Here is a 20311-nt window from a genome sequence, read left to right as displayed (position 1 = left end):
GATGCTTTGAATTGGAGATCCGTTTACTGTCCTTTTGAAAGAAACACAAGAGAGGCTATATACTTGCTTTGATTTGCATGTAATTTTTTTTTTGTGTACTCGCCCTTCTTTTTTTCAACTCTTTCTCTCCTCTCTTTTAATTTATTGTTGCCTTTTCTTTCTTCTTGTCCATCTTCTCCAAATCCCTCCCTCCATCGATTTTTCTTACACTTGCATAAGCAAGTGAGGGCACAAAAGGACGTCTTCACACGTTGGCACCATAGAAAACATATACAACCATCTTTATTTCATCCAAAAGGAAGCTTACAATAACATCTTAACCATAACCAAATGTCGAAATATTAGAAACCTTTCAAGCACAAATTTCTTCAGTGCTGTAGATTTTAGGATTTCCTATTTTCGCATGGATTATCACGTAAACACGCACCGGTAGGTACTATAGACCACACACAAGTAGTGCATCGTTCAAAATCTCTTGGCTAATGATATGTTTCAAAATAGTCAGACTCCCTATGCCATTGCATGTTGCAAAAGAATAGAGTGCCACCAAAAAATCGGGGATTGAAAGCTAAAATTCCAGAAGGCACCAGGATTGATCTGATGAATGCCAAGATCGTCTTGTTTAGATTTACAATGAACCGTAAGCACCGCTCCTTCCGGTAAATTGTTGAAAATTTGGACTTCAGTTTTATGGAAAGCATCGATGGAGCTAGGTTGTTGGAAGACAAGAGTGATCATGAACACCATGAACACTGTGTTTTTCTTAAACACATACATTTTCGTCAACTGTGTTTTTCTTTGGGAACATGAACACAGTCAAGTATGGTGGAGAAACCTATTTAAGGATGATTAAAGCTTCATTTGGTAAGAAATGCATCCGTACAAATATGAAGGTCACTTATGTATAGTCTGGGAAAATCTAGTAATGTATTTATTAAGATATCTATTCTTGTAACTTAATAATCTTCGAGTCTATTTTTTTTCTATATATACATACATCTATACTTATATGTAGAAATTAGATGCAATCCATTTATCAACATATTTACACTTGTATCTTTTTTTTTCTTTATACATCTATACTAATACCTAGAAAGTAGATGTAATGTATTTATTAAAATATCCATACTTGTATCTTTTTTCTTTCGCATTGATATTTCTTTCTATTTATTGTTGACACTTGAATTTTAGTCGATAATTCAAATTTTTATTCTTGTAAAAATACAAAAAAAAAATGAATGTTTGAAATAGTAATGAGTCTAATGACTCATCAATTAGGACCAACACATCCCATTTACATAGTCTAATTCACCTAAGCCATGTCTCAGCTGAAGGTCTTCAGTCGCAGCCCATGCTCCGAACTTAGCCTCATAAATTCAAGTCCATCACTTGAAATTGACTGATTCAAGCCCATAAAAAAATAAAGACCCATAGAGGAAGAAAAATCAAAACTTTGAATGACTAGTTTATAGGGCGTGCAATCGAGCCGGTTTTGTCCAAGAATCAAACTGACCCAAATAAGTTGGCTCCAAATTGGTTCACACAAGGTCAGTTTAGTTCTTGAGTAAAAAATTTAGAAACCGGTATTGATCAGATTAGGGTTCAATTCTCGGTTCTTAAGTAGAATCGATTTCAAGACCGATTCTCGAGTGGAACCGATTTTACACTAGCTGAAAACCAAAACGTAAAACCCTAAGACTCTTCACTTTCATTGTCTCATTCAAATAAAAATAGGAGATCCAACTTCTCGTCGTCAGATTTTGTCATTGTGGGGTTTTAAAAGAAGCATGGGAATCAGAAGCTGGTGGTTGTGTTATTATCAGGACACCAAAAAGGGCCAAAATTAGTCTAGTTCAGTCCATTCTTAAATAAGCAACAAAGATCACTTGGTAAATAGGTCAAACATGACAATCGATTGCATAGCTCACTCAAAACTTCCACCTGAACAGCATCAGCTTTAGATTTGAATAAAGAGGAATAATAAAAGAAAGGGATAGAAGAGTCGATGAAACATAAAAAAGGTGGGCTCGTTCTAAAATTGACTAGCTCGGTTCCCAGTTCCAAAAACTTGAGAACTGATTCTGACATAATAAGTTTTTAATTCTTGATCTCAAACCTATCCGCCCTAGAATATCAACCCTACTAGTTACCTAGCATAAGCGCAATTGATTACACCATAGAATATTTGTCTAGCATTATGAGCTAGTCGATTTTAGAACAAGTCGACTTTTTTGTGTTTCATCGACTTTTCAACCCCCGTTTGGGGATTTTGCGGATCTCGGCATACCCGAACGTCAAACACACAGTGGGTAGACTTAGCTCCAATGCCTCGAAAAATATAGTGGCGGGAGGTTCTCCTCCGTAAGAGAGGGGACTTGGGTAAGTCCTTAAATTGTGCCCAGCTAGGTCTCTTGGACCTCGGCATCCTTAGATGTTAAACACACGGGGGGTAGAGGCAGCTACCATGCCTAAAAAAAATAGTGGTTGGAGGTTCTTCTCCGTAAGATTACGTCCTATGCAAGACGTTACAAGGCTTCATCTCAGTTTTCGTCCGGATGTCGGGGATCACCTTTTCTGAAATTTTTATGAATTTTCTCAAATTTTTACGATTTTGTGAATTTTTTTTAGAAGTTTTCTGAATTTTCTATTTTTTTTTTATGAATTTTCCAAATTTTTCTGATTTGTTAGGATTTTTCTGAATTTTCTTTTTTTTTTTTAATTTTCTATGATTTTTTTTCTACTTTTTATGATTTTTCTATTTTTTTTTTAAGTTTTGAATTGTCCCGTCGGAAAAACAAACTGGACCGAACCGGTTCGAACCGGCCTAGCCAGCACCGGTCCAGCGCTCCGGCGAGCGCGGTGCCAAATGGTATTGTTTCTGTCTCTTCTTCTCTTCGGCATTTCGCCGAACACCTAGCGGGCATGAATTGTTTTTAATGTTTCGAGGCCGCCGTTTTGGACCAAGCTCCGGCAAACTTCCAACAATTATCCGACCATCATCACAGCTCTTAGATCTTCTATTCTACACCTTCTAATCAACTAGCACAACTACATCGCCATCGGACCACCTTCGGCCGGTGAAAATCGGGCCTAAACACCCTAACTTGAAACTAACCTATTCAAGCTTTTCTAACATTCAGATTATCCCACTGATCGCCCTAGCCATTTCTATTGCTCAAAACAACAATTAGAACATCTAACAAGATCGGAAATCACTAACTTGGGTGACCTTAGCCACAAATGACGCTCCGGCGAGGGTTTGCAAGCTCCAGCGAAAAGGAATAGAAATGGCCAACTCGGTCAAATGCAAAATGCAATCCAAGATGCAACAAATAATGAAACTTGTGATGAAAAACATGTATAGGATGGTAAAAATCACAAACACGAAAAGAAAATCATCAAATCATGCACTAGGAATCTCAAACGATCATTCGGGCATTATATCAAACAGACGGCGAGAGGTAAGGAAGCATGTTTACCTTCTTCAACATAGGTTGAATCAGTAATTCCGAGCTAAACACTGGCTATAGAACAATGCTTCGACACTTTCTCTTTGGACTAATGGCCTTCGCTTTGCCGGGAAACTCCTTAACTGATCGGAAGAGCTTCGATTTCAGGCCTTCGCAGTCAATCGACTCGGCTGAAACTAGGAAGGGAGGTCACAGCCGGGCTCTGATTTGCTGGTGCTCCAACGTCTACGGCGATGCCGGACGAGACAGGGACCTCTAACCTTTCCTCTTTCACTTTTTCCTCTCTTTCTCTCTCTAACTCTCTCTCTTTTTCTCTCTGGACTTTCATCAAATAGTTGGTCTGTTTGGATAATGATCTTCCTGCTCTTTTTCTAACCTTCACCGGAGTGATTCCCGCCTCTAACCGACTCATGAGTTGGTTATAATAGATGAGGATGGACAACTGGAGAATCTCCAGCTGTCCAATCCGTTTAACATGTGCTGGATTCACCGAAGTAAGTCGGTGAAGGGTTGAAGAAGATATTTTCTCCTCTTTCCTGCGCGTGTAAGTTGGTCGAGTAAGGAAGAAGGCTAACCCGGGTCAGTCGGGTCAATCCGACCGACCTAGCAGACCCGAGTTAGTCAAAATTCAAAAATTAAGCCCCATTTTGACTTAATTTTTCAAATTTAACCCCAAAATTGGATTTCTCAGCACATTTTACATCCATATATGAGATCTATACCTATTTTTGTCATAATTAAACCCAAAAATTCCTAAATTTGAATTCGGATTAATAGGGTTTTCGTTCAATTTAGTGTCCAAATGACCTAATTAGGCAAAATTAATGCCAAAATTGAATTACCCATGACTCATTAACCCTAGGGAAAGTTTGCGCCTTGTTCGAAAATTTCAAATTGAATGAGATTCCCAATTTGGGTCTTAAAATCCCTAATTTTCAATTAATTTTTGGGGTTTTTCAATTATTTTGTTAAATTGTGAAATTGGACCGACCAATATGCAATTCAAGTTCCCATAATCAATTTTTATGAAGACACTATGGCCTAAAAATGACTCAATTGAATTTTTGGTTCAATTAGGGTATGAATTTACCCAATTTTGGGAAAAACATATCCCCAGCTAAAATTTTCCAAAATTGAAGCTGCAGTGATGAAATTGGAATTAAAAGAAGGCCAATGGATATTTTTGTGGGATTTTTGAGTTCCATTTGGTATTTTTCTTGATTTTTCACTCATTTTGGCCAAAAGAAAATAAGAAAAAATTCACGAAAATTCTAAAAAAATTATGTTTGGTCTAGAAAAAGGTTCCTAAGCATGGTCAAGGTTGCTAATCCTAATTTTGTGATTTTTAGGAAAATTTAAAAAATAGGCCAAAAATTAAGTGTCAACAGCTGTTTCTCTTTGAGATTAAACTCGTCAGAGGTTGATCTCAAAGACAAGGTGACACGTGAGTTCTAATTTACTCAACTATCATAACAATGAAAATTTCACAATAACTAACTAGGGGTTGTTGACACCTGATTTTTAGTTCATTTTTTTTTTTCATATTTTCAAAAATTTCAAAATTAGGACTAGGAATCTTGGCCAAGCCTAGAAACCTATTTCTAAACCAAAAATAAATTTTTTAGCATTTTCCTGCATTTTTCCTTAATTTCTTTTAGTTAAAATAAATGAGAAAATCAAGAAAAATAGCAAATGGAATCAGAAAATTCCATAAAAATAGTCATTAGTCTTCTTTTAAATCCAATTTCATTAATACATCATCAATTATGAAAAATCTCAATCGAGTATATGTTTTTCCCAAAATTGGGCAAAATCAAACCCGAATTGAACCAATAATGCAATTAAATCTTTTCTAGTAATTTTTAAGTCATAGTGTCTTCACAACAAATGATTCTGAGACCTTGAATTACATAATGGTCGATCCAATTGCACAATTTGTCAAAGAAATCAGAAAACCCCAACATTCAATTGAAAATTAAAAATTTTGAGCCCAAATTGGGAATCGTGCCCAATATGAAATTATCGAACCATGAGACCATCATTTGTAGGGTTAATCATATGTGGGTAAGTCAATTTTGGCACCAATTTTTCCTAATCAAGTCATTAAGACATCGAATTGAATAAAACCTTGATAACCCGAATACAAAATTTTAAAAATCTTGGACATGATTTTATCAAAAATTGGGGAAAATTACATATTTGGGTTCAAAATATGATGAGGAATTCAATTTTGGGGTTTAATTTTGAAAATTCGGTTGAAATTAGGCTTAATTTGGATTTTTAAACAAAATCGGGCCTGCAGGGTTAGCCGGGTCAACTCGACCCGACCCGGCTACCCGCCTTCTTCGCCCGACTGCCCAGAACGCATTAAAAACCCAGAAAATTTCAGTTCGTGCCCGCGACTTCGTGAATCTTCCCCGGTCAATCTAGCACGTGTAAATTGACTTGGCCAGCTGGAGAATCTCCAGCTAGCACCCGAGAATCAATCCTAACCGATTCTAAGTCAGTTGGGCGGGAAATCGAGTTACAAAAAACTAAAAAAACTGATCACAAGAGGAAGAAGCTATTCGGTGAAATGCCAGAGAGAGAGAGAAGAGAGAGAAACAACGCAAAAACAAAGAAAATCTAGAGAGAGAATAGAGAGTTGAGGTCCCCTAATCGAGTGTCTGGCGCCGATAAACGGAACGGCGCCGGCAAATTGATCGTTCAAGGAGGACCTCCTCCTCTTTTGATCAGTAAAGAACTGATCGTGAGGCCCTGAAAATCCTGCTCCATCGGTGAATCCAGAGCTCTTCCGACGAATCCAAGACCATCGGGTTGAAGTTCAAGTGTTAAGGAACAACTCTATAGGCGCGAATCAGTTCGGTGATTTCTTCTGATCATCAAACAAAGAAGGTAAACATCGCTCATGATCACTGTTTTATCAAATTTTCCAGAATAGGTTTTAGCTCAATCGTGTGCGTTTCTTCGCGTTTTTGTTATAATTGATGCTCAAAACATATTCTGATCTACCCACCCCGCTGTGGGCGCGTTGGCTCGGGCGGACATCCCCCATCCCGCTGGGGGGGGTTCGATTCTCTACGAGCGCATATTGCACGACTTAAGTGCGGCGCCGTGGGTGGTGGGTCCCTGCGCTAGCGTCGCCCCGGGTTTACGTCGCCGGCTGTTGGCTGTACGGCGGTTCCTGGGTCACAAAAAAAAAACATATTCTGATCTCATTTTCATTGTTTGTTTGCACTTTGAATGAATAAAAACGCATTAAAACCGAGTTGACCTTTTCTGGAAAATCTCGCCCGAGCTTCCACGCCTCGCTGGAGAGTCGTCAAGGCCATAGGCCATTCAAGTAGGCTTTTCAGTATGATGATTTGATTGTTGTTTTAAACGATTTAGAAGGCTAGGGCGATTAAAATTAGATTTGCATTCTGGAAAAACTTGCTAAAAACAGTTGCGAATTAGGTTTTTTGACTGGTTTTTTCGTCGACTAGCAGGCTTCCGCCGGTGTTATGAGCAGGCTAGATTTAAAATAGAACATATGGACATCATAATGGTGCAATTGAAATGGCGAGATAGTCGCCGGAAGGTCGCCAGATTCCAATCCAAAGTCACAGCCTTGAGAATGTTAAAGAAGGATGCATACCCACCACCTATTTGGCATAATGCCTCAATGATCAGGGGGCAAAACGGTGCCGTTTTGGCGTTGCGTTCGCCGGAGAAGAAGACCGGCGCCAGCGCCGGCGACGCCCGGTTCGACCAAACCGAACCGGGTTGAACCGGGCCGGTCCGGTTCATTTCCCGGCGGGAAAATTTTAAAAAAAAAATAAATAAATAATCTAAAAAAATATAAAGAAAATTGAAAAAATCACTAAAAAATTCATAAAAAAATAAAAAATTCAGAAAAATAGGAAATTCACAGAAAAATAAAAATTTTCAGAAAATTCATAAAAACTTCAAAAAAAATTATGGGTAAATCCATAAAAATTCAAAAATTTTCAAAAAATTCATAAAAATTCAGAAAATGTAAAAAAATTTAAAAAATCTAAAAAAAATTGGAAAATTGGAAAATTCATAAATTTTTTTAGAAAATCATAAAAATTGATTCTCGGTTAATGAAATTCTCAGAAATTCAATTTCCGAAAAAAAAAATCAAAAATTTCAAAAATTCACAGAATGGTTCAAAAACACTGTGGCCAACCTTAGAAAGTAAAATTTGAATTTTTGAAAGTGCCCGAGTGACATTTTTAGAAAATCTCAAATTCAGGGGTTATAACCCCTAAAAAATCCTAAAACTCAAAAAAATGCAAATCATGAAATGAATGAGCTTCTAGGGCTTCATTAGAGTTTGGATGTCTTGATTGATTTTTATTTTTAGAGACCATTTAAGATTGATTGATTTGATTGACATTGACTACGCATTTAATTCTTGATTGATTTTCCCGCGATTAGAATGGATAGAATTAGTGGGTAAGCCTCGGAAACTTGCATGACACGTTAGACATCGTATTGTTCTTAGGTATCGAAAGGGTATTAGAGATCTCGATTTGGGATCATTAACGTAACCAAGTCCCCGTACTCAGAATCTCTAGTTCGTAGAATCGTGGTATTTCTCCCATATCCCGATTAGGTTTCTAGTCTACCTACCAATAATGACTACTGGTGACTCCAAAATCAAAAACTTAGACTAAATAGGAAATTACCATCTGCTGTCACGTGAGGTATGGTCTGGGAGAGACCTTTACACGGAAATACCTCCTTAGCGCGCAAATCCCGAAAGTCCAAAAAAATCGCTGTGCGACAGCTTCGGATTTTTTGAAATAAAATAGAAAATGTACCAAAAAAGAGTTAGAGTAATCTAGTGTAATCAAGTTCTCGAATTCATAATCTCTAGCTCAGAAGTAAGTAATTCTCCTGATACTTTAATTGGGTTACTAATCGACCCACCATAAATAGATTATCGGCAACTTCGGATTTAAATAATCTTACATGTTAAGGACTTGAATTTAAGTTGCAAATATGTATGTGCTTGGGAGAGTTTGAGCTAAGTTTTAGCTTAGCAATCCATTAGCCAAACCCTAAATAGTGCACCCTGAGGTGAGGTCGCGACAGCTTGGCGACTCCGCTGGGACTTGAAAAATTCTTAGTGGACTTAGGCCAATTTTCTCTTTGTTAAAATATATATATATATATATATATCTTCGCTTGGCAACAGGGACTCCAAGTAAGTCCCTAATGCGAGTGTTAAATCTTATTGCAAATTGGGAGGTATAAGGGAAGTAGTGAAAACTAACCCTTGTCTTATAGGGAGCTGTTGAAATGAATGTCTTAAATTCAATATTTGAAGTGGTGTTTGCATATAAACTGTTATGCATGCATTATTGTCTTAGTACAACACTTTAGTACACACAACCTACCGCCGGTCTTGGGCCGCATATGATCACTTAGAATGGTATTGAGATGGATACCACTCTGATTATAATTGCGTAGTACGAGTCACCCATCTCAATACTAAAATTTCTTTCTTGGTGTCAAGAATCGCCAACCCTGTTTGCAATCCTGCGACTCGGGTTGGCTCTTTGACCATGCGGGAGTCACGAGGACCTGACTTAGTATGTGATCCTGCGGCTAGTCCGATCATCCTCTTGGCTCCACTTTATTAAGCCACATGTTAGATGTATGCCCTAAAGTTACCATGTAATAGTTACATATTAAGGATTTAAGTTGTACTATCAATTTCATTATTTATTTAATGACAAGGACGTATTTATGTATTTATCCAATTATTTAAATATATGAATGATTCCATAAGATTAGTTGTGACGATAATTATTCTTGAGACAATAAGAATATGTGTGATAGGTTCACAGTTAGATTGAATCTTTAAATTATTCTTGGTCAATGGATCAATGAGTGGATATTAATGATCCTGTTGAGACCAGTGTATTCTTAGCTTCACCATTAAGTATTGGATACTTAAGGGAATGATGAGTCACGAGTCATTGGGTATTGAGATGCACGAGTTAGAACACAGGTGCTTGTACCAGACAAGTTCACTGAACATGACACTCATAGAACGATTAGCAACATTGAAGCTTTTAGCGTGGTCAATGTCTAATCGTTCATGCTCTGACCTTGTGTAAATAATCCTTAGACCTAAGGCACAGTGTTGATTTGTGTGTTGGATGGCTACGACTCACAGGGGCGCATATTGCCAGTTCGTTGATCCGTCTCTATACTTGATGGTCAAAGTTCGTTTATATACGAAGTTACACATGTATGCAAAATGGAATCTATCTCCTTGTTACATGTAAGGTACAATAATGATGTCATATGCAGTCTAATCTTGACACTGCATTGAAATCCTCGGTCGGGGTTGTAATCGAGAATGAGCTATTCATGTCTCGTATAAAATGCATGTCAATTAGGTTTGTGCATATGATCGAATTGGCGGCTTGACAAATATTCCAATGTCATAGTAAGATAGAGGGATTGAATTACACTGTAGCTAAAGCTTCACACTGTTTGGGTAGCCATGACATATTGTTAGATGTCAATCATGGCTTGTAGGACCTAGAGGTTGATTAGGACAATCAATTCTCTTGGGAGTACTAATGGGTTAGTGCAAGTCTTACTGCCAGCTCAGTGATGAACCTAAGGATGTCACACACCATAACCAATTTAGGATAACGTTATACGGGTGTTGACACTTGATTTTTAGCTCATTTTTTAGATTTTTCCAAAATCACAAAATTAGGATTAGGAAACTTGGCCAAGCTTAGGAACCTATTTCTAAATCAAAAATAATTTTTTATAATTTTCCTTAATTTCTTTTGGTCAAAATAAGGGTGAAAATCAAGAAAAATAGCAAATGGAATCCAAATATTCCATAAAAATAGTCATTAGTCTTATTTTAAAACCAATTTCATTAATACAATGTCAATTTTAGAAAATTTCAGTTGGGAATGTGTTTTTCCCAAAATTGGGTAAAAACAAGCCCAAATTGAATAAAAAATTCAATTAATTCATTTCTAGTCATTTTTCGATCATAGTGTCTTCACAACAAATTATTCTGGGACCTTGAATTACATATGGTTGGTCCAATTTCACAATTTATCAAAGAAATCGAAAAGTCTCAAAATTCAATTGAAAATTAGGGATTTTTAGCCCAAATTGGGGATCATGATCAATTTGAAATTGTCGAATCCTGAGACCATCATTTCTAGGGTTAATCAGGTATGGGTAATTTAATTTTGTCACCAATTTTGCCCAATCAGGTCATCTGGGTATTGAATTAGATAAGAACCCCAATGATCTGAATTTACACATTGAAAATCTTGGGTTTAATTGTGATAAAAATTAGAGCAAAACACATATTTGGGTACGAAATGTGATGAGGAATTCAATTTTGGGGTTAAATTTGAAAAATTGGGTCAAAATCGAGCTTAATTGGCGAATTTAGACTAACCCGAGTCAGTCTCCTTCTTCGCCCGACTCGCCCAAGACACAATAAACCTAGAAAAATATCTACTCCGGCCCGGGACTTTGCCAACTTAATTCGAGCAATTTAAAACATGAGAAACTTCGAATCCACCCAGCGTCGAAGATTCGATCCAACCGATTCGAGGTCGGTGAATAACAAACTTTAGGCGGGAAATCGAGCTACAAAGAGAGAAAAAATCATTATCCAGGAGGGGAGAACTGTTCGACGAAATCACTGAGAGAAAGGGAGAGAGAACCAGAGGGAAAAAGAGAGAGTCTGAGCGCGAGAGTGAGTTGAGACTCCCTGAAGCCGAGCGATCTGCGCTTTTCCGACTGGAAAAGTACCAGCAAATCGGTATCGCCGGTGAGTTTGCTCATCGGAAAACCTGCAACCAAGCTTACTATGAAGGTCTGAAAATCGACCTCGGTTGATCGATCCAGAGGAGTTCTGGCAAAGCTGAATCCACCGGCCTAAAGCTCAAGTGTTGAGGAAGAGTTCTATAGTTTCTGATTAGCTCGAAAACCTCATTTCAAACCTCGACGAAGCAGGTAAAGTTCAATCGTCATCACTGTTTTTCCATAATCCCTGGTTGAACAGTTGAACTTCATCGTGTTAGATCTTGCTACTATCTTGATTGTTAATGCTCAAAACTTGATTCCGATCATGTTTTTCATTGTTTGATTGCATTTTTTTTTATCATCGAATCTACATTAAACCGAGTCGATCGCCATTGTTGTACCTCGCGCGGAGCACCCCCATGGCCATAGGCCGTCCAAGTTAGCATTTTCTCACATTGTTTGATGATTTTATATTGATTGGGACCGACGTAGATGGTTAGGGCGATTTGTATGATAATCTGTGAGCTTGAATAGCTGGTTTGGGATAGTTAGCAAGTTAGGCTTTTTTGATCTGTTTTACGCCGGCCGGCGGTGGTCCGACGAGGAGTCAGTTTAGTTAAGTTGATAGGGGGAAACATGATCTTCATATTCAATCAATTAGAACGACAAAGAACTCACCGGAAGGTCGCCGGAGTCGGGCTCAAACCGGTGACCTCAACAACTTAAAATGGAGAAACATGCACACCAAGTGTTCGGTAAAATGCTAAAGAGAAAAAGTGCAAAACGGCACCGTTTTGGCATTGTGCCTGTCAAAGAGTCTGCCGGCGCTGGCGATACCCGGTTCGGTTCGGCTGAATCAGGTTGAACTGACTGGTCCGGTTCATTCCATCGGCGGGAAATTTTTTAAAAAAAATAATAATAGTAAATAAAAAATCAGAAATTAGAAAGTAAAAAATCCTAAAAAAATAGAATATTCATAATATTCATAAAAAAATTCGAAAATTCAATAAAAATTTCAAAAAATAAAAAAATTCAAAATTTCACATAATGACTCAAAAACATTGTGGCCAACCTTTGCAAGTGAAATTAGAATTTTTAGAAGTGCCTAAACGGCATTTTTAGAAAATCCTTAGTTTATGGGTTTCTACCCCTAAAAAACCCTAAACCCTAAAACGACACATATCGTTAAATGAATAAGCCTTTAGGGCTTTACTAGGATTTGGGTGTTTCAAATTGATTTTAGAGACCTAAATTAGGATTGTTTTGTTTGTTTGCAATTGGTTGTGCTGCTTATATTGATTGATTGATTTCTTGCGATTAGGATGGCTAGAATTAGTTGATAGACCTCGGAAACTTGTGTGACACGCTAGACAAATCATAACGTTTTAGGTACCGAAATGGCGTTAGGGATCTCGATTCGAGATCATTAGCGTGACCAGGTCCCTGTATTCAGAATCTCTAATTCGCAAAATTGTGGTATTTTTCTCGTACCCCGATTAGGTTTTTAGTCAACTTATCAATAATGATTAGTGGTGACTTCAAATCAAAACTCAAACTAAATAAAAAGATAAAAAATCACAACTCGTTGTCACGTGAGGTATGGTCTGGGAGAGGCCCCCGTTTGTCTAGTGATGGGATGTTTGGGGGACGTTTGAGCGAACTATCCGCATGGGACCTTAGTAGCTCATTCGAGGACAATTTCTCCATTCGTGACAAATGGAAGTACCTTCTTAGCGTGCCCAAAAAGGAGCGGCGCGATAGGCTTGGCGACTTCGCTGGGGACTTGAGAATTCTAAGTGAACTTAGGCCTAGATAGAACGATATGCATATGTTTTGTGCTCGCGCAAGGATCCCAGGTATGTCTCACTAATGATCGTGTTAAATGGTTTTGTAGGTGGGAGGTATAAGGGGTGTTGTCTTTGTTGACCTTTGTTTTGCAAGATGGTGTTGGGATTGAATGTGATTCGATTGAAATTTTGAAGTGCTGTTTGGCTATTAAATTGCTATGCATGCCTTTAAATTGTTGTAACACTACACCATTCGCACACACCACCCGTGGCCCAACCCCGACTACATTTAGGATTACCCTTAGGAGGTATGTATTTAGGTGAAATTATGAGCCGATTGCTCATTGGATCGTTTAAATGCAATACCGATCACTGAAATGGAATAATATTCCATTACTTTAGGCCGATTGCCTATTGGAATGAAATCCCTTGTCCATTAAGGTGGTGATCTCGAGCCTTTAGCATACCCTATCACTTTTAGGTGTCAAAATCTCACTTGTTGCATCTACATGTCTTTGTGGTTGGTTTACCTAAAATCATACAAAAATGTCCTGGTGAGTAAGTATCGTTCCATTCCTTTCTCTTTCAATTATGCAAGTTAGTTGACACAATTTGAATAAAATGCCTAAATGACAATCAATGTTTGATCTAAATGCCCTTTTTATACTAGAATGAATGATTAGGGAAACATGCTCCATTTGACCATTTTTTTTTAGATGGAATGTATAAGTCCATGGAGAATTTTCAATATAATTCGAGTGACGATGTACCCAAAATGTGACATGTACAATTCAATGAGCCGAATGTTCATTTTGATGTATTCAAAGTTGTAATCCATAGGTTAGGCCTTTATGGTCTAAATGGAGCATGACAAAAGGGTATTTGCATCAAACAATGATTTCATCCCCATTTTCAAGTATATGCTCTTTTAAGGCTTAAATGGATTAAATGTGGCATTTGTATCACTTTCTAAGTATGCAAATGTACTTTACCTCCATTTTACCCTAAAATGACATATGATTGAAATGGAGGCATTAAAATTAATTGGCAATCTATGGTGATTGATAAAAACCTTCTTTTGAATGCTTTAGATCAAACATGAGAAATTAGATATACAAGTCATTCCAGTCCCCCGAAAGGAGCTTTTGACATGGTGGGGAAATATGACCAAAGACAACCAGGTTTATGTCAGGGAGAGACTTGGATACCTATTTGAGCTTATCAACCTTAAACCTTAAGTGAGCTTAATTCAGGCGTTAGCCCATTTTTGGGAAGTTACCACTACGATATTTCAACTTGGAGAACATGAAATGGTGCCAACGTTAGAAGAGTATAAAGCTACCATTTGGATTGATTTCAAACCAAGAATCATAGAACCTCCGATTGGATTAAAACCTGCAAGTGTGATAGCTGAATTCCTCAACTTGAAGACTTTTCAAGTGGAAAAGCTGATTAAGTTGAATACTGGGAGATTTCCCTCATCCTTTATAATGGCAAAGTACTCCAAATTGCCAAAGGAAACCGGGAATATTTCTGTGAAGATTTTCATTCTTGCTTTCTTTGGGTTCGTCTTATTCCCTACATCAAGAAACGAGTTGAATCCTCTAGTTGCAGTAATTGCTAAGCAAGCTTGTCTAAGGTGGGACTTCTCCAATATGCTTTTAGCGGAAACTATCATCTCTTTGAACAAGTACCAAAGCCAAGAGAAAAGGTGTACTCCAAGCTTTAGCCAGATTGCTTTCTATATGGTTCGTTTCACATATTCAACCTTGGGAACGACACATGCGTATTCAAGAAATTGGTTCAGCCGTCAATCCTATTGAGAGATACTTTAAAATCCAAGAGAAACTACCAAAATACTCCTTCCATGAATAGGCTAACTTTATCAGGGCATTGACTCTCGATCAATTCTAATGGAGGATCAAGTGGCCAAAGATAGTCAAAGCTCGGATTACTTGTCGAGAAGGCAATTTGGTGCCATTGCTTGGTTTGAATGGTGGAACCGCCTATTGCCAATTAAGGGTTGTGTGACAATTTGGAATGATCCAACATATACCACCTGGTTGGCATCCCGAGGAGTTCACATTCACGATACCACAAGGATCCCTACCGGAAGAAGAAAGTAGAGAGTTGCAAGAAGGAGTTGACAAAATTGTCGATTCTTTGAAGAGATCAATTGAGCAAATGGTGAAATGGGCCGAAGGTTTGAAAGGAGAGATGAAGCTCTACTTAGCATCCAATGAATACATAAAGTGGTTGAAGGCTAAGCGTCCAATTGAGGTTGAACAATATATGCCATTGAGCGTTACCATTAACCTCGATGAGCCATATGTACCAGAGTACATTGTGCCGAATACACCTAGTGTGGTAAAGTGTTTAATGTTTGTTAAAGACATATGGAAACAAAACCAAACCTATGATGAAAATTGCCTTCACTTGTGAGGCTTGATGCTTTGGATTTTTATATTGCTCCTGGTTTCAAAAGTAGTTTTAAGAGTAAGGGAGTCCAAGGTTATGAGGACTAGCTCTATCATTCCATTCTGTTAAAATGGATTTCAAAATAGATTTCAAAATGGATTTCTAAAAAGGCTTTTCATGAAAACCCATGCATTGTTATACCTTATACGTGACTAACCATGTTTGTTGCGTGTCAAGCATGAGCATTCGCATATTCATAATAGGTTCTTATCTAACCCAAATCCTTCGGAAGAAATCACTTGTGATATCGAAGAGGATAACGAGGATGAAGAATGGGTCAAGAAGGAATGGATTCGTCAAGAAGAATCAAAGCCACTTACATTAGAGAAAATAGTTACCATCAATCTGGATGATAAAGAGAATCTCAAAGAAGTTAAGATTGGAGAATGTCTTTCTTCTGTAGAAGCAAAGAGGATTATTTATTTACTTAGAGAATATCAAGATATATTCGCATGGTCTTACGCCGACATGCTAGGCCTTGATCCGACCATAGTTGAACATGCTTTACCAATCGATCCAAGTATCCTTCCGAAGAAATAGAAACTTCGGCGAACTAAGCCGGAATTGGCAAAGAAAATAGAAGAGGAAGTGATGAAATTGCTTAAGATTGGATTCATCGAAGTAGTACTATATCCAAAATGGGTTGCTAACATAGTTCCCGTATTAAAGCAAGATGGGCGGATACGAGTCTGCGTCGATTATCGTGACCTGAATAAAGCAAGCCCTAAGGATGATTTTTCGCTTCCACACATCGATGTACTAGTGGACAGTACTGCAAGATTTGAAACATTTTCATTCATGGATGGCTTTTCTGGATATAATCAAATCCTCATGAAGAAAGAGGATAAGGTGAAAACATCCTTCATTATGCTATGGGGCATGTTTTGTTACAAAGTGATGCCTTTTGGTTTGAAAAATGCTGGTGCCACATATCAGAGGGCAATGGTAACTTTGTTCCATGTTATAATGCATAAAGAAATTGAAGTATATGTGGATGACATGATTGCAAAATCCAGACAAGGAGAAGATCATGTTGAGGTGCTTCGGAAATTGTTCGAAAGACTCAGAAAATACAAGTTGAGATTAAACCCCAATAAATGTGTATTTGGAGCAAAATCTGGCAAGTTGCTAGGATTTGTGTTCAGTAATAGGGGCATCGAAATAGATCCCTAAAAAATCAAGGCAATATATGATCTTAGGACTCCTTCCACGGTAAAAGAGGTGAGAAGTTTATTGGGGCGATTAAATTACATTGCCCGATTTATCTATTAGCTTTCTGAAACTGCAAAGCCATTCTTCAAATTGCTGAAGAAAATGCTAAAGTGAATGGGACGAAGAATGTCAGCAAGCCTTTGACAAGATCAAAGGATATTTGGTATGTTCGCCAGTCCTTGTACCATAAATCCTTGAGATTTTATTGATCTTATACTTGACAATTCATCACGAGTCGTTGGGAGCAGTGCTTGTCCAAAGAAGACCTGACAATAGTAAGGAGCAAGCCATTTATTACCTAAGTAAGAAGTTTACAATATCAGAGATGAATTACCCAACAGTTGAAAAGACATGTGTTGCATTAATATAGGTGTTGCATAGACTAAGGCAATACACTCTTCATCACCAAATCTTACTGGTAATCGAAAACGACCCAATCAAGTATTTACTTGAGAAATCCCTTTTGGTTGGAAAGTTAGCAAAGTGACAAGTCTTGTTATTAGAATTTGATATCAGAAGTTTACTACAAAAATCAGTCAAGGGACGAGCAACAACGTACATGCTAGCAGAGAATTCCCAGAATACTACTAATCCTAAGGATGAACGATTTGACGATCGTATTATAGCATTGGTTGATGATAAATGGACTATGTATTTTGACGGTGCAACCAATTTATCTGGATCAGGAACTGGGGCAGTGTTGGTTTCCCCAGAAGGCCAACATTATCCAGTATCTGCAAAGTTGACATTTCCATGCACTAATAACTTTGCTGAATATGAAGCATGTATTCTTGGCTTACAATTAGCCCTTTTAATGAAGGCAACTAGATTGCAAGTATATGAGGATTCTATGCTCATCATATTGCAAACAACCGGTGAGTAGCAAACTCGATATACTAAGTTGGTATCATATCACAAATACTTAGAAGGAACGGTGGAGGAATTTGAAGAAATAACATTTGATTATCTTTCAAGAGTTCAGAATCATTTCGCAGATGCTTTTGCAACGTTTTCGTCCCTACTGCAAGTTGAAGATGGTATGGATGTAAAACCATTGAGAATTGACATTCTTTAACAACCAACTCATTGCATGGTGATTCAAGCTGAATTTGAAAACGAACCGTGGTTCCACGACATTAAGAAGTATATCCAAACTGGAGAATTTCCTAAAGGAAGCCAGCCAGGAGACAGAAAGTTTATAAAGAAAATAGCCATTAAATTCTTCCTCAATGGTCAAACTCTTTACAAGAAATCACTTGATTCAATCCTATTAAGATGTGTTGATGTTAAAGAAGCTACATAGATCATGAAAGAAATCCATGAAGGCGAATGTGGGCCACACATGAACGGCCATCTCCTAGCCTGAAAGAACATGAGGTTGGGATACTATTGGATAACAACATAAACATATTGCATCTAACATGTGAAATGTTATCATCAATGTCAAATTTATGGAGACAGAGTCAATGCACCGCCGAATGAGCTGCACCAAATGTCAGAGCCATGGCCATTTTCGATGTAGGGCATCGATGTGATTGGCCCAATCAACCCCAAGGTCTCAAATGGGCATCGCTTCATCTTGGTTGCAATTGATTATTTCACAAAGTGGATTGAAGCAAATTCTTTCATAAATGTCACCGCCAAGAATGTTGCAAAATTCATTAGGCGAGACATCATTACCAGATATGCAGTTGCAGAAGCAATCATTATTGACAACAGTTCAAATCTAGATAACAAGATTGTGGATGATTTGCTTGAACATTTCCACGTTCGACATTTAAACTCATCCCTATATCGTCCACAAATGAACGGAGCAGTGGAAGCAGCAAACAAGAACATTAAGAAGATATTGTCCAAGACAGCTGAGAATTATATTGACTGGCATGAAAGGTTGTCATATGCTCTAATGGCATACTGAACTTCAATTCAAACATCAACTGGGGCAACTCCATTTTCCTTGGTTTATGGAATGGAAATGGTATTGCCCGTTGAAGTGGAAATTCCTTCATTAAGGATTTTATCTCAATTGAAGCTTTCGGAAGCTGAATGGAATCAACAGAGACGCAAACAACTCAACATGATTGATGAAAAAGATTATGGGCTATATGCCATAGACAAGCCTATAAGAAGAGAGTTGCCAAATCCTTTAATCGAAAAGTGAAACCGAGTCATTTTAAGGTGGAAGATTTGGTGGTGAAGAAAGTCGTTCCCAATAATTCAGATTCACGCGGGAAATTCACTCCAAATCATGAAGGTCCATATGTTGTCAAGAAAGTTCTTCCAGGAGGAGCGTTGATTCTTGTAGATATGGTTGGAACAGAATTAAACCATTCTATAAATGCAAATGCTATCAAGATATTCTTCTCATGAAATAAAATGATCTGGATCACTCTAGAACATGTGCATATCATGCATTTCATAAACATGTTTGTTATTTTTGCAGAATAAAGTAAAAGGAGTTTAAGATGACCAAAGATCTCCCAAATCCCCAACGGAGTTGATAAAAGATAAAGGAAAGTATCGTTTCCAATTTATTTTCCTTGATGTCATCTTTTAATATGTTCTTCCTTTTTGTCATCTCTAGGGAGCTCAAAGATAGGAAGCAACGCAAAGAAAATCCCCAATAGAATCAAAGTGGAAACATACAAGCGAATTGGCAGTAATCGTTCCAATTGTTGTTAAGAATTGCTCAAATGAATTTTAGCACTTGATTCCTAATTTTGTAGGACTTTCATCAAGTCAAAAAGGAATTTCATTAAAGCGATCGGTATTTGAACAAAAAAAATAAACAAAACAGTTTGGGTTTTGAAGAGTTTACCTTTCTGGAAAGATTGAACTTCTTTTTCCCCAAGCGGGTTGACGTGAAAGCTAAACAAAACAAAACAGTTTATTTCAAAGATCATCTCAAAGAGTTTCAACCAAAAAAGTTTTGAAACATGCATTCTTTAAGCATGCACTGTGCATCAGAATTCCCAAAAAATGATTTGACAAAAAGCTTTGGGAAGATTTCAAAGAAAACGTTTGGATGAAACAAAATGGAAAGACCTTCAAATGATAAAAGGTAAATCATGTCCAAATACGTCCCTTAAACACTCGAGTGGAATGAAAGAATAAGTGCTAAAAGTGAGAAAAACTTCATCCTAAGGAGATAGGGGATGTTCGCAATGATCACATGGATTGAAATGATGAAAGGCAATCGTTTCACTATCCCAAACACATGAATATCCCTTTGCAAACCAAATTTGAGCCTAAACAGTGGAGAAGTTTTTCAAAACAACCCTATTAAGAATCACCTCACATTGGGGCAAACTAGGAGATTTGTGATTGACATTTATGGAAAAATGGATCAAGAAAGATTTTATTGTATGTACTTGCATCAATCTTTCTGTGATAACTTTGGATAAAGTCATATGGAAGCTCGCAACATCCCAAGAAGAAAGAAGAGCATTTAATTTCTTATCCCTAAACACATTACCTTTTTGCAAAGCCCGATTTAGCTCGAATATTCATTTCAGAATCCTAAATTAGTGATCATCTCTTCACAATAGAGCA

This window comes from Syzygium oleosum, unplaced genomic scaffold (assembly GCF_021117445.2).
Source record: "Syzygium oleosum isolate NSW1041296 unplaced genomic scaffold, Sole_v2.1 Sole_v2.01, whole genome shotgun sequence".
NCBI classification, from domain to species: Eukaryota; Viridiplantae; Streptophyta; class Magnoliopsida; order Myrtales; family Myrtaceae; genus Syzygium; species Syzygium oleosum.
The sequence above is the reverse complement of the archived record's forward strand: the minus strand, read 5'-3'. Positions refer to the sequence as shown.